General features: G+C 33.7%; 1 protein-coding gene across 3 annotated transcripts in view; it reads right to left on the bottom strand.

Annotated features, from left to right (window-relative positions):
- LOC105457764 (sodium-independent sulfate anion transporter-like) overlaps positions 1-13,332 on the bottom strand; it is a 40,830-nt gene that overhangs the window by 10,808 nt on the left and 16,690 nt on the right. Inside the window, exon 1 of one of the 3 annotated variants that reach the window (XM_011702611.1) lies at positions 5,340-5,744. The exons of 1 other annotated variant lie outside the window; for it this stretch is intronic. The gene's annotated coding sequence lies outside the window, so the exon portion shown is untranslated. Of the gene's footprint in view, positions 1-2,749; positions 2,768-5,339; positions 5,745-13,332 lie in introns of those variants that run through there. One more of the 3 variants, XM_011702612.1, reaches the window with a different exon arrangement.

The following is a 13,332-nucleotide window of genomic DNA, read 5'->3' as shown; positions in this document are numbered from 1 at the left end:
TATATTAAGGAAAAGCCTCAATGAATGTCGCGGACTATCGAGATAAACGGTAATCGTGATAAATCCTCATCGTCGCCGAATACAATTTTACGACAAAATTCCGCTTGCAGGCGTAATCTTGCCTCCACCTGACAGAATACCCTGATAAAGTAACATCTGATAGAATTCTAACATTTTATCGTAGATAATTATTACAGTCAATAATGTCGACTTGTAAATGCACAGATAATTATACAGTCGATTTACTCAACAAAAGTTGTCGCGGAATAAATCGAAGCTATTTCGCGTCTCGCTGCTCGTTCGAGCGTCGGGCTCATTATGAGAGGCAGAAGCGCGGCGACAACCGGAAACTATGTAGTGTTTGATGATACAATCCATTGTCAAAAGCACGCGCGCGCGCGCGCGTTGAAAAATTATTCGAATTACGCGTGTATAATATAATATCATCCGGTGCAGTTTCGCGTACGGATAGCAATAACGTAATGTTTCTCGGAATAATCCGGGAGATGCAATATCGTGTGGAATATCACCTGTCCGTCCGCATGCGGAAACACTCGCATGCGGAGTGGAATCTCGGAGACTTGTGGCGAGACGTTTTACGTAACCAATTTCGTACTAAAAAATACTCCGATTAGCCATGCCTTCGTCGAGCCGGATAAACGCCGGTCTCATTATTGCCTATCTATCGTATTAGATAATGCGATATTATGTAAATATCAAGCGAGATCGGTAGAGATATGTCGTTTGTTAAAAAAAGATAAGTACAATTGCAGCTAATTTGTTTGCGGAGATTTCAACAACGGTGACACGTGAAACAATGTAAAGATACGGTGATAAATGAAATAATTCAAAAAAGGGACAAACTTTGCATTTCCGATGGAATGGACTTCTCGACAAGATTTTAATTGACATCGGAATTATCACAATGGCAATTCTCATGTGTTATACGTAACAATTTTTTTCTCAGCGAACGTGAATTAATAATAGAATGTGTATCAACATATGTAAATTTTATTTATGTGTACACTTTGCACGGTCATTATAAATAACGATGACATGTCTGCGGTTGGGTTACATTCAAATTCGATTACATTTACATTTAATTGCTTCTACTGTTGATTTCAGCTTCCGACTCAATTCGAATTTTTCCTTGAATTTTCTTTGTTTTTTGCTTTTCTTTTTTTCGCTTATATAATCTAATATAATATTAAATAAATAAATTTGATAGAAAAATATTATTACATTCTCAAACGGTACAGTCAGACATTTTATGGTTTTCTTGGAATTGTAAAAATGAAATTATGTTAACATTCGATATTGCTCATTTGGCTGATTGATTTCATACTCTCAAACATTACAAATTTTATTGTAATTATCAAGTTTTTATAAAACTTTTCGCCGACTAATCTGATAGTTTATTACAAAGAGTTTATTACAGATCTTAAAATTATAAAATGTAATATCTCCCAAATATCTTTTATATAAAAAAAGATACAAATGTTGTTCAAATAATTCAACAGTTTCCGGATATTATAATAATAAATCTTATTATCATATTATTAATAGAAAGGCATAATAGGCAATAATAGGATCAAAGTATTTTAAATTAATCTGTCAAATTAATTTTAGGTACTGTTAACTTGGCTTAGTTGGCTATACTTTATTGTATTATTAATAGAATTATGGACACGGTTATTAATGCCAACATGAAAGCCTAATGCTAATGACGATGAAATAATGATCATCATTGACCAATAACCTCGTTACGATCAAATTTGTCGCGTATGAACGTACATGATACATGTACGTAAATGAAAAATTAATAGTAATATACATATCTGTTCGTTGTCTAACATATTCTCTTAACGCTTAATCATCCAGATTTTAATATCCTGCGATTTGTAAATCAGTTATGAAAGTATTTGATCAAAACATAAAATCAGTTATGAAAGTATTTGATCAAAACATAACAGTGTAAAGGATATCTTTTTACTCGCTGTTGAGCGTTTTCCGTCTAGAATGGTACCGGCCGGTAGACTTAGATTCCAAAGTCAAACACTTATTGTATATAATAATGATCTGTTTTCTTCGATTACTTGTATCTCATTTTACTTTATAATGATTTATAAAGTCTTAAACAGCACTTACACGTAACAAACTGAACAAGATTAGTTGAACATTATAGTAATCAGTATTAGAGCTGAGTTATGAAAATTAATAGCGCAGAAGATCGATATGTGTACTATTTAAAAATTTACTTTTCTTAAATTTGATTGAAGCGTACAAATTAAACAATCAAAACGTGATACTTATTGTAAGTCTCGTGTAGTAATAAATTATAATTAATCACGCGTCTAAACAAATTTTGCACTATTATTTTGTTGATAATATATGTAATATACCTGCATCAATCATTTAATATTAAATATTAGCATTATATAGTTTTTAAATAGCTATAGAATTACATTATATAAGTGAAAAATTACGGTCTTAATTTATTTAATCTTTATATGCTTCTCTCGGATAATCTTTTATCCTCTTACGATTTTCAAACCGCAGTGTTACGTGCATATGAAATATAAAATATGTGTTTGAAATCTAAAAAAGAGATACATGATGTAAGTTACATGATGTAATAATATTTTCATCGTAATTTCTAAATTGCAATTGTGTATAATCTAAATTGCAATCACAATGAATAATTTGTCTAAAAATTGAATCGCTTTCTATTTTTTTTCTTTTCTTATACCTCGGGTACAACTTCGTCGGGTTGAGAAAGCTTCTAACAAATTTTTTAACGCGAAAGATGCATCACAGAAAAGAATGGAAGTTTTTATTACACTGGGCCGCTCTTACTTCTCGCGAGGAATTAATTCCGATTCATTGCTCGAGCGTTCTGCACGTGACGAAAGAATGTCGCGGCGAATAGCCGTCCGTGTTTTTAAATGGATCGTCGATGAATCACTGCCTCGCATTAGTCGAGGAAATGAGTGGTTCACCCGAGAATCCTTGAGCGCCTTTGTGGCAGGCAGACGAGCGTAATTTCGAGTTTAAGCCCGAGAAGAATAGCCGAGCTATTTACTGACGCTATCCAAAACGCTAAATTACCATCGTTAATGTCTAACTAACTATAAAACAAGCGACACTTCCTCATTCGCGCTAATGCGATTCCCCGATACGATTAACTGCAATTTGAGATATTATTTATTGGAAGCTTCATGAGAAGAGATTATTCGCGCATAACACATGTTGATTTCCGACCGCAGAGATCGCAAATTGATTTTTCCAGAACTGATAACCAATTATTTCCTATGAATAAAATAACATTCATATAGACAACTTAGAAGATAAAGAATATAATTAATATATAACATAAAGATATGTGTATGTATGCACTTTTTTAGCGGAACTGTTGAGATATTAATAATTCTTAAGTATAAGCGAACGAGAAAGACGATTTTTCCGTAACTAAACTCAGGGAGTCAAATAGAATTATTATTTTAATTTGTAGAGTCTACAAAGATATATAAACGGTAGAAATTGAAAAATTTCTGTAAATAACGTTGATCTTCACATTTTTGCTAAGAAAAAATTGATTCTACATTCATCTCATATTCCACCGTTAAAAAGAAGGAAAAGTTAAACACTCTATGTATATAGTGCATCGGAAAAAATTCAAGACGACTTTTAGATGTTCTTTTCAGGAATTCACAGAACTATCTAAAAAATTTACATTTTCTAAACGTACTTTAGAAACTTCAAAAAATTTGGAACGTCTTTGAGAGAAACCTTTGGGACGTTCCAAATTTTTTTACACACATTCTCTATGGTCTCAAGTCTTGTTTCGTAAGTGTCTATGTAATTTACGTTATTTGGAATTATTTTGGAGAATGATGGATTGAGAAATATGATTATAATCAGGGATTAGTGCAAATTTGCTGAGCATTGCAGCACGAGGAAGTGTATCGGAGGTCTATCAGCGGTTTTTTATACTTTTGATATCGTCAGACACCGTAACTGAAAAAAATATCGCTTTGGTCAAGGTTTCCCCGCTCGCAAACGGGAGACCGACTAATAACGACGTTTACGAAACTTCCAAAGGGGAATTCTACGATTTTGATTTAATCTCTCGAGGAAAATGCAATGCGTGTGAAGGATCAAAATGCAGCAGCGATTAAATACAATAGACCTCATTTCCACGTATTTTAAGCAATTCGTGAATTAATGTGAAGTAGCTGCAAGGATTTCAAAACTTCTTTCACAGAAGAATACAGAAAGATATAAAAAAAAATTTTTAATGTAAAATCAATAAAATTCGTTTTCTACCCTTTATCCCCAGATAATTTAAGAACGGTATATTTTGACGCTCGCGTCAAAAGCACCGGATGGATACTTCGACTCTTTCTTGAAAAGAAAGAAAAGACGCGTGTCGAACGGATATCAAACGCGCGTGCACGATTTACCCATTTTACTATAAGACTTGCGGTCCCTTCGTGCGTGAAATGCCGCGCGGTGCAATCACGCGGCTCGCTCATTTCACTTGTCCGCGGTTGCCGCACGTGAGCGAGCGCGTGCGAAAGTCTATTAGAAGGCCTATAATCCTACATAAAAGGCGGCTGATGCTTTCTCTGGCGCGATTTCAGCGATCGGTCATCTGCCGCGCAAGTTTGCATAAGCATAATGATGCGTAAAACATATGCGAACGATATTTTTCTCTTTCTCTCTTTTCACGAGGGAACAGACGCCGCAAAGTGGTCCACCGGACTTTCCGGTAGGTATATCCGTGCGTTTCCGTTGTCAATTAATATTCAACGAACTGCGCCAAAACGCTCCTGATGTACGTAAAGGCTGTTAAATGAACCGCTCAAATACCTCCGACCGCGCTCCCATTAAACAAAGTTAAACAAAATTATCCTTATTGTGCGCATTATGTTTCACGTTATTTCAAATTCATTGCCGCCCTGTTAAAACGCCAAGATTGACGCTCACCTCTCTGATATTGTACGCCAGCGATTTTTAATTTATTTTAATTGCACGGAAAGAACGATTTTGCCGGAAGATTTAAAAATTTCGCAAAATAAATTTTGTTGAGTTATCACTAAATAATTTTGTAAGAAATTCAAATCGATTATCAAATTATTATTTAAAATATCAAAACATTTTACAGTAATGCTCATCATTTTGTAGTTTCCAATAAAATTATTTTGATAAATTCAGTAAAATTATTTTCAGATCTATGCAGCAAAGTTTTTAGACCTTCCAGCAAAATCATATTCTTTCCGTGTACGTATCTCGTACATCATCCCTCTGTACTTATCCCGATCACGACGAGTACTCACCCCCTGCAGAGAATTGCGTCCGAGAAGTGCTGGTATCACGCGCGGTGACCGGGCTCGGCTCCTCGACGTTTTGCGTTCATCGTCGTAGACTCGGCGGGAGCGCGAGGTCCGGCACGGCGCAGCGCATCGCCGAACGCGCGACGACGACGCGCGCGTGTGTTTACGACGCTCTTCTCTTCCTCGTCTCTTCTCTTCTCTCGCCGGTGTTCCCTTCCGCTAACACTCTTGTCGGCCTGGCTAGCTGCCGCCGAAACGCTCTCTCGCGCGCGACTGCGGATCCACTCTACGCCGAAACAGGCCCGCGCGGGATCAGGAGTACGATCCGCGTCCGCGCGTCGCACGGGAGTCACCGACTCTCGTCGGGCAGCCTAGCCGATCGGGTCGTTCGCTCGCTCACCTGCTCGCCGCGAACTGCTCCGTCGGCCGCGAATTTACTTTTGCGCCATGTACCGCCGGTACCGCCGCATATTACCCCGGCACCGCGACCGGGCGGCGGCGGATCGCCGCCACGCGTTCTCACCGCGTCCACCCGCGCCCGCGACCTCTCGCCTCCGGATATCGATGTTTCCTGCGGCGCGGCCTGGTTTTTTTCTGGGTTCTTCCCCTGGACGCAAGCATCCTGACCATACAGACGTATTTGCGATGCTAATAAGAAACGGCTTGGCAGATCCTCGGGGCTAAAAGCTGCGATTGCTCGATAATTACAATTAACATTCGAATTATTCTGACTTGCTCAATAATTCCGCTCGATAAATAATTCATGCCCAAAATAAAAAATATTCTAATCAGTTGATTATTGAATATCTGACACAGTGGAATCTATCTGCGCGCGACTTAATATCGGTCGTGACATTGATATGATCTCTCGATATGGTTTGAAACAGACGCGGAAGAGACGTGTATTCAGAGATGAATATTTTTCAAAAGAAAAAGATTATAAATAAAAAAAAATTCATTGCATAATACTTTTAAGAAAACGAAAGAAAAATTTTTTCAAGAGTAACATTTTTTAATGGATTTCTCTTATATATAAATTATAACAAATAGCGATGTTAAAGATGATGACATACCTAATAACGTTTAGGGCTGCATTCCTGTAGGGCGCTATCGGCACTTGTGACATTCCTTCCTTGTCTTGTGTTCACTTAAATGATAAAAATGAAATAATGTAATAACTGTTCGCTTTCCAAACACAATAGATCCAAAGTAAATGCCAGTCTTTTGATGTCAGTCTGTTATTTGGGAAGATATCTGTAAACGGCAGCGTTGTCATGCTCGCTGTGGAAAGAGCATCTCGGGGACGAGAACGAGCTCTCTGCGTGAAACGTATGTACATACAATCTTTAGACATGATAAATTAGAAATAACAGCCACAAAACAAATATTTATATCTGATGATTGTTGTTGAGTACATTTATATGTATATACGCAAATGATCACGATGCTCGCCAGGTATCGTCGCGTAGCGCGACGTTCGTGTCTTATGACGGTTGATTCGAAATAATGACACACACCGTTGGCCGTGATATATCCGATATGTCTGATTATGTGACGTTGCATTCGTGCGCGTGCGGTAGAATAGTTCGTGTTTATGCTACAGTATGGAAAGAAAAGGGGAAATAAAGAAGGTCGGCAGATGGAAAGTGTAAAATCGTAACGTGCTTACAGGAGCGATTTAGAGTACCGGTGCAAGAAAGAATGCGTTCGTAAAAATTTCTTTTCGATCGAATAACTAAAAATAAAGCGCAACGAAGTAAGCACTTGCAAGCGATAATTATATCGAGAATTTGTAACGTTCTTACGATTAATAAATGTCCGCGCGATGTAGTACGAGGATTCTGAAATCAAAAATACACGGTGGAAATCTACTTGAATGGAAAATATAATAATTGATGAAACGAGGCGGCGTGTAACATACATTTGCATTTTAATAGACGCACACAATCCGTGCATAATGCTTTATCAATCCGACCTATCTCACAAACCGATAAACGTGTTTACGAAGTGCACGATGTGCTTAAATCACAATCGTAGGGAGAACCGCAACAAGGTAAAATGCGAATCGATAACGACGTCAATTATGTCAATTTAATAACGATGTTTAGAATTATCGTTATCACGTGCTGCGTGCTAAACGTTCTCGTGTCGACAGGAATATATTAATTACAGATCTCTTTTTCGTAACATACAAATGTATAGATATTAAAATAAATGTAAGTTCTAAAACACAAAAACTGTTTCATAACTTGATGTGTAATGTTATTATAAAGTTGGGCAGAATTAATTTGACGTGTTACATGACATTTTGACATTATCGTGGAAATGGGTTTTCCATTAATTCGCATCTCGGGAATGAGTAATGTGTACGTTTTTTATTCCTCTTACATTTATAAATTATTTATATTTCCTAAATGTAAAATGCAAAATGATGCAAGCGCTGTACTACATTTTTGTATCATTTTTTAAATTTCTTCAATAAGAGAAATGTGGATTTCGCGATGCACTCATATTATTACGTTTTTACACGCGAACAAGAGATTTTTGCTTTCCTGATAGTAAAAAAAAATTTAAAAACGTCTTCTCAATTTTCGTCAAAACTTTGGAGCCTGCACATGCAAGCGTACAGCGAAATTTTGACTATTCCACCGGAATGTGGTGATAATCACTGTTTACCAACGGCGACATTACATAATTTGGTGCTCCGCATGCAATGTTGGCGATAAGGAGCGGAGCCTTCCTCTAGTGACCAGAGGATTTTTACTGCCTGCGCTTTGCTATCTTGCTTCCGTTCTCTTACGTCACAACGCACATGCATGCCTACAATAATATACTCGCATACTCTCTCACATATATCGCAAATGGAATATAATTATCATAATGTAAGTCTAATCCAATAAGAACTTTATTCCGAATGCGTATATGTGAACACAATGTCTAACTTTCTACGCATTTAATTGATTAAAATTAATGTACTTCTATAGATTAGTTAAAGGGGCTGTTCTCGTCTTGAAAGCAATAAATAATAGCTGATTTTTCTTAAGGAAAATAAGTAATAAAGAAAAGCAAGATGTTTCATTTGCTGTTTAAAGTTTCAAGAACAATCAGACTTCTTTAATTAATAATATCTAAGTTATAATGGTATACGTAATAAAACGCGACAAAAATATATTTCAGACTTCTTTAATTAATGCAGGTTAATAACATAAAAAACAATAAATAATAGGCATTTCTTCTTTAAGAAAAATAAATTCTGCGTTACTAATTGTAAAATTTTTTGTTTACTATTTTTAAGTTTCAAGAACAATCAGACTACTTTAATTAGTGCAGGTTAATTATTATAATATCCTAGTTATAATGGTATACGTAATAAACGCGACAAAAATCTTTCGCGACGGTGCACGTAATTGCGTATTGTATAATTATTTAAAGCAAAAACAAATGAAAATGTTAAAAACATTTTAACTCTCTGTGGATGTGAACAAAATCGTTCGTACAAAAGTGTAGTTTTGTAAAAATTCTGTTAATTTTGCATATGGGTTTGAAGATTTTCCACTCTAAATTACCGTAATTAGCTCAATTAACAATTAAAATAATTAACAGCTAAAAACATACATTCTTCTCCATATATACTTATTCATACAACCTGAAAAAAAGTGTTTTTCGATTTTTTGTTTCTTCTTTTATTTCTGATCTCTCTAATTACGTCAGACAATGTTTGCTTGAGTCTCCAAGTAAATGTAAGTAAGCTCTTAGTGCTTGTAATTGCATTAATTTTGTATACATATATTATTAAAATATTTTGAAACATTTCTAAGATCTAGAATTTCAAGAAACTTCAAAAAATATTTAAAAAGATTTGCGAAGTTTTATATGAGAAAATTCTCTTAATAATGAGAGCACTCTCTTAATAAATTTAATATATTGCACAATATTATAATAGTGTAATTTCTATAGCCACGGAACGGTCTCAGTATCATACTTGACATCGAGACACTACTGTGTCTCCTGATAAATGGAGTATTCCAATTCTATATTATTTTTATTTAAAAAATAGATACATTAATATTTTTTTTGAAAAAAATATTAGCAATAATTATCATATAGCTTAACTGACTCTTTTCAATATTAATAACATATATACATATATAATTTGTACAATAATATTATGTATACGTATAATCAATAATTACATAAATATACACATTGTGTAAATCGGATACATCGGAGGTTAATTGACGTTTTGTTTTGATTGAGTGACAAAATTCTGAAAAATAACTCGAAATCATGATCGAATTAATTAAGTCCGTTATCTTCATACAGATAAAATATGTAAAAAAGACAAGCGTGCAATTACTTTGTCTTTAATATTGTTAAATAATTGATTCTATCAATCTTTCTTTAATGAAGATTTTCTGAAATGAAGATACGTACAATTTAATACAATTTAAATATATTTAAGTATAATTAATAATTAAAAATAAGAACTGTTGACAATGTAAAAACTTCAGATCTGAACTGAAAATCATACTCTTCAGTTAATTTCAAGTAAATTTTAACAGAATTTTTATTTCTTAAGCTTCTATATACATATATATAGAATTAATTTTAAAAAATGTATGAATATGTTTTTAATAGTATATTTATAAAATTTACAAATATCATCTATATATTTATTGTTGTATTATAAATAATATAATATAAAGATATTTATCTTTATATTATAAATATGGAAATAAAATATATAAAAGATCTTTGTACTTTCTAATTATGCGTATGTGTCTGTAAATCCTTTTTTATATATTTTATCTACATTAAGATAACAATCGCAATTAATTTAATTATCAAACTGTCAAGTTGTTTGCCAGAATTTATTGATAAATCAAGACGGAGTTTCTCCCAATTAAATTCCGATTTACTCGATTCGAATAAGACGCGATTTGCCGAGTTATCGTAACGTAATTCGGAAAGTAGTGGTTATATCAGATCGTAACAAGTACGTATTCGCGTCGCATCGTTCGCGTAGAGCGCGATTGCGTAAGCGTAAGCACACAATTTTCAATAGGAACACCGCTTGTGCGCAAGCACATCTCATTACCATAAAGCCTTACATGCCGCATTCCGCGAGACATTATCTCTTTCGTTCGTTAATCTCCATCGCGGATTGAGGAAGGACGTTTAAAGTAACGATAACGACGGTTACAGTAGTTGTGTCAATCCGTTACCGAAATGCTTCGATTCGCTATTTTATTAAATTAATGCTTTTAAATTAAAGCGATTAAAGCTATTTCCCCGGTAAAATTCCTAGAGATTAAGCGAGCACTAATAGCACAGAACTTCAGTTCTAATCGTAATCGTCGGAACTTATGCTCGATGTAAAATGTAGATCCTGACTAAAATGTAATCCATTTTTTGAATTACAATTTGAAAAACGTAGCAAGTAAAAAAGAAATAAATCAATCGACAATTAAACTTTTATCAATAATAATATCGTTTGCTTATTTTTCTTTTCGTTTATGGAACATTTACAGAAAAGTAAAGATATTAGACATATTTTTTTTAATTAAGCATAAGATATGTTTTATCTTTATATAGTAGAAGACATCTTTACAAACTATCTTGACATCAATGAATTCATAATAATATTTTTAATTAAGTTCTAATAAAAATTATAAAAATTTAATTTTTATTTAATTAAAGTATAACTAAAAAAGCCAGTTTTGTTTCCTTGTCTCTAAATGACAAGTTTAATTTCTATCTGTTGCTCCACGATAATTGATGAGAAAAATAATGTAGATTCGAATTAATCTCTTTTCTTAGCTGAAAAAAGAAATAGTATCGTGACATCTTTCATTACATTCATCTGCGCGTTGAGAACAAGAGATGTGCGTCAAGAAGTGTGCGTGCTGTTCATTCTTACGAACAATCCGCATAATTGAATCTCGTCATGAGAGGCATTATCGCGAACGTATGTAAATACATACAACTCGATTGCATTACATGAATCGTATTACATTAATCGCGTGCCATTTGACGTGTAACTCTGGCGGCTGTCGTTCGATTTTATCGATTACTTCGAAGTTGCATGAGGTAGCGGAAAATTTCTGTTCTTTGTCTCACTCTTTTTCTATGTCGTACGCCAGCTTGTACGATTATTTTTTTAATTGATCGAATTATCGATCCCAAATATTTGATAGCCATTGAAATACTCCATTCCAAGACGAAACTTTGTAGCACAATTTCAATAATTTTGATGACTTAACAATTAAAAATGTTTTTATAGAAAACAATCCACAAAGACTTAAAGCATGATAATTTTTTATTTATGAATTATGAGCATATTATTACTAACTTGTTTTAGTAATAAAAATTGTTAATAATAATAATTACTTATGTGTATATATATATATATATATATATATATATATATATTCTAGTTCAGAAAAACTGTTATATCTACGTTTCAGTTCGTCTTATATATTACACTTATCTTATTCTGCAAAAATAAAAATTTCATATAACGTCGGAAATTCATATAACGGTGAAAGACGTCGTGTTTGACTAGAAAGCAATTTAAAACGTGAACTTATTTCTTTTAAATTATATATCTTGCCTCGGCTATTAAAGTATAGTTTACATAATGCCGTTTTTATAAACTGTTAATTATATAAATGAGCTTGAAACGTATCTGAAAAAATAATTTTATGGATACCGAAAATTTTTGTCCCATTTTTAAATGAATACGTTAATGCTACATGCATATTGTTATGTAAAATAGTATCGCAAAGGAGAAACATCGTGTAAAGTAAGCTCGAGCGACACGTGTACATTGCGAGAACGGCGAAAATTCTTAGCTTCTTAATCTTCGATCGGTGGCACATTCCACGAGAAACGACAGCGCGTCTCGCGGCCTTTCTGTTCTCGCTCGAATTCCTGATGCTTCTTCCTCCTACCTTTTCTGAATCGTCGATGAGGTTGCGTAATTCTGGCTTTTCAGCACATCCGTATTTTCCGCGACCCGCTTGGCTAACCGCATATCGTGACTCGCAAGTATATGACAAAATGATTTGTCGTTTTTATATCTGGCAGATTATCTTGTCCGAAATATTGATATTGATGTACACGTATGTTTACAATATTGAGTTTATATCTTACATATCATCTTGAATTCATTCGATAATGTAAACGATTTTAGATATTCATAACGCAATTATCGATAATTATCCAATCTAAGGAAAAATTTTCTAAAAGTAGAAAATTTTTCGACATTTTAATATACTCCAGCTCTCTTTTTAACTTTACAGAAAATATCTTAACTGAAATATAGATTGGATTTCTTAATTGTATTCATCATTCTCAGTTCTAGAGCAATATCCTTTTATAGAAGAAACCAATTCATTTTTTTATTTGATATAAGAAAGCCAATCTTTTAGCAAATCCTTTTTTTGCAATAATTATGAAAGAATGAAGAAGAATTACATTAGACGTCTTCTAATCAGAAGCAACAAGTATAGCGATTGATTTAAGACGTTCCTAGAATTGTTGGAATTGGTCCGATCGTACCAATTATTTGTGATCGCTGGAGCGAGACAATTGGATCTCGCAGTATTCCGGCAAATCTCACGTTGTACACGATTGCGTAAGTTCCGAGGTCGCTACGATGAAGTTCCCCGTGCAAAATTCGATCATTCATGAAACGAATGATCAAAGCTAAGATAATTCGCATGACTAAATATAGAAAATGCAAAAATAAACTATAAAGGCGAAAGTATATAAGATGTCTCTCGTTTACATAACATATTTTCTTAAGCTGCAGACTTTTAGCCAAATTTAAATTGATCTTTTTATATAAAAATATCAAGATACTTTTTTTTTTAATTTAAAACTAATAGAAAGTTTTTACAAAACTATATTTAAAAGAAATAAACAATTAATCAAATTGTACTCTTCACTTAAATTCAATTATTATAAATTTTGTTTTGACAAAATATTAAAT

Source organism: Wasmannia auropunctata, unplaced genomic scaffold, assembly GCF_000956235.1.
Source record: "Wasmannia auropunctata unplaced genomic scaffold, wasmannia.A_1.0 LD335047.1, whole genome shotgun sequence".
In the NCBI taxonomy this organism is placed as follows: Eukaryota; Metazoa; Arthropoda; class Insecta; order Hymenoptera; family Formicidae; genus Wasmannia; species Wasmannia auropunctata.
Note: the sequence above shows the minus strand (reverse complement) of the source record. Positions and strands in the feature narration are given on the sequence as shown.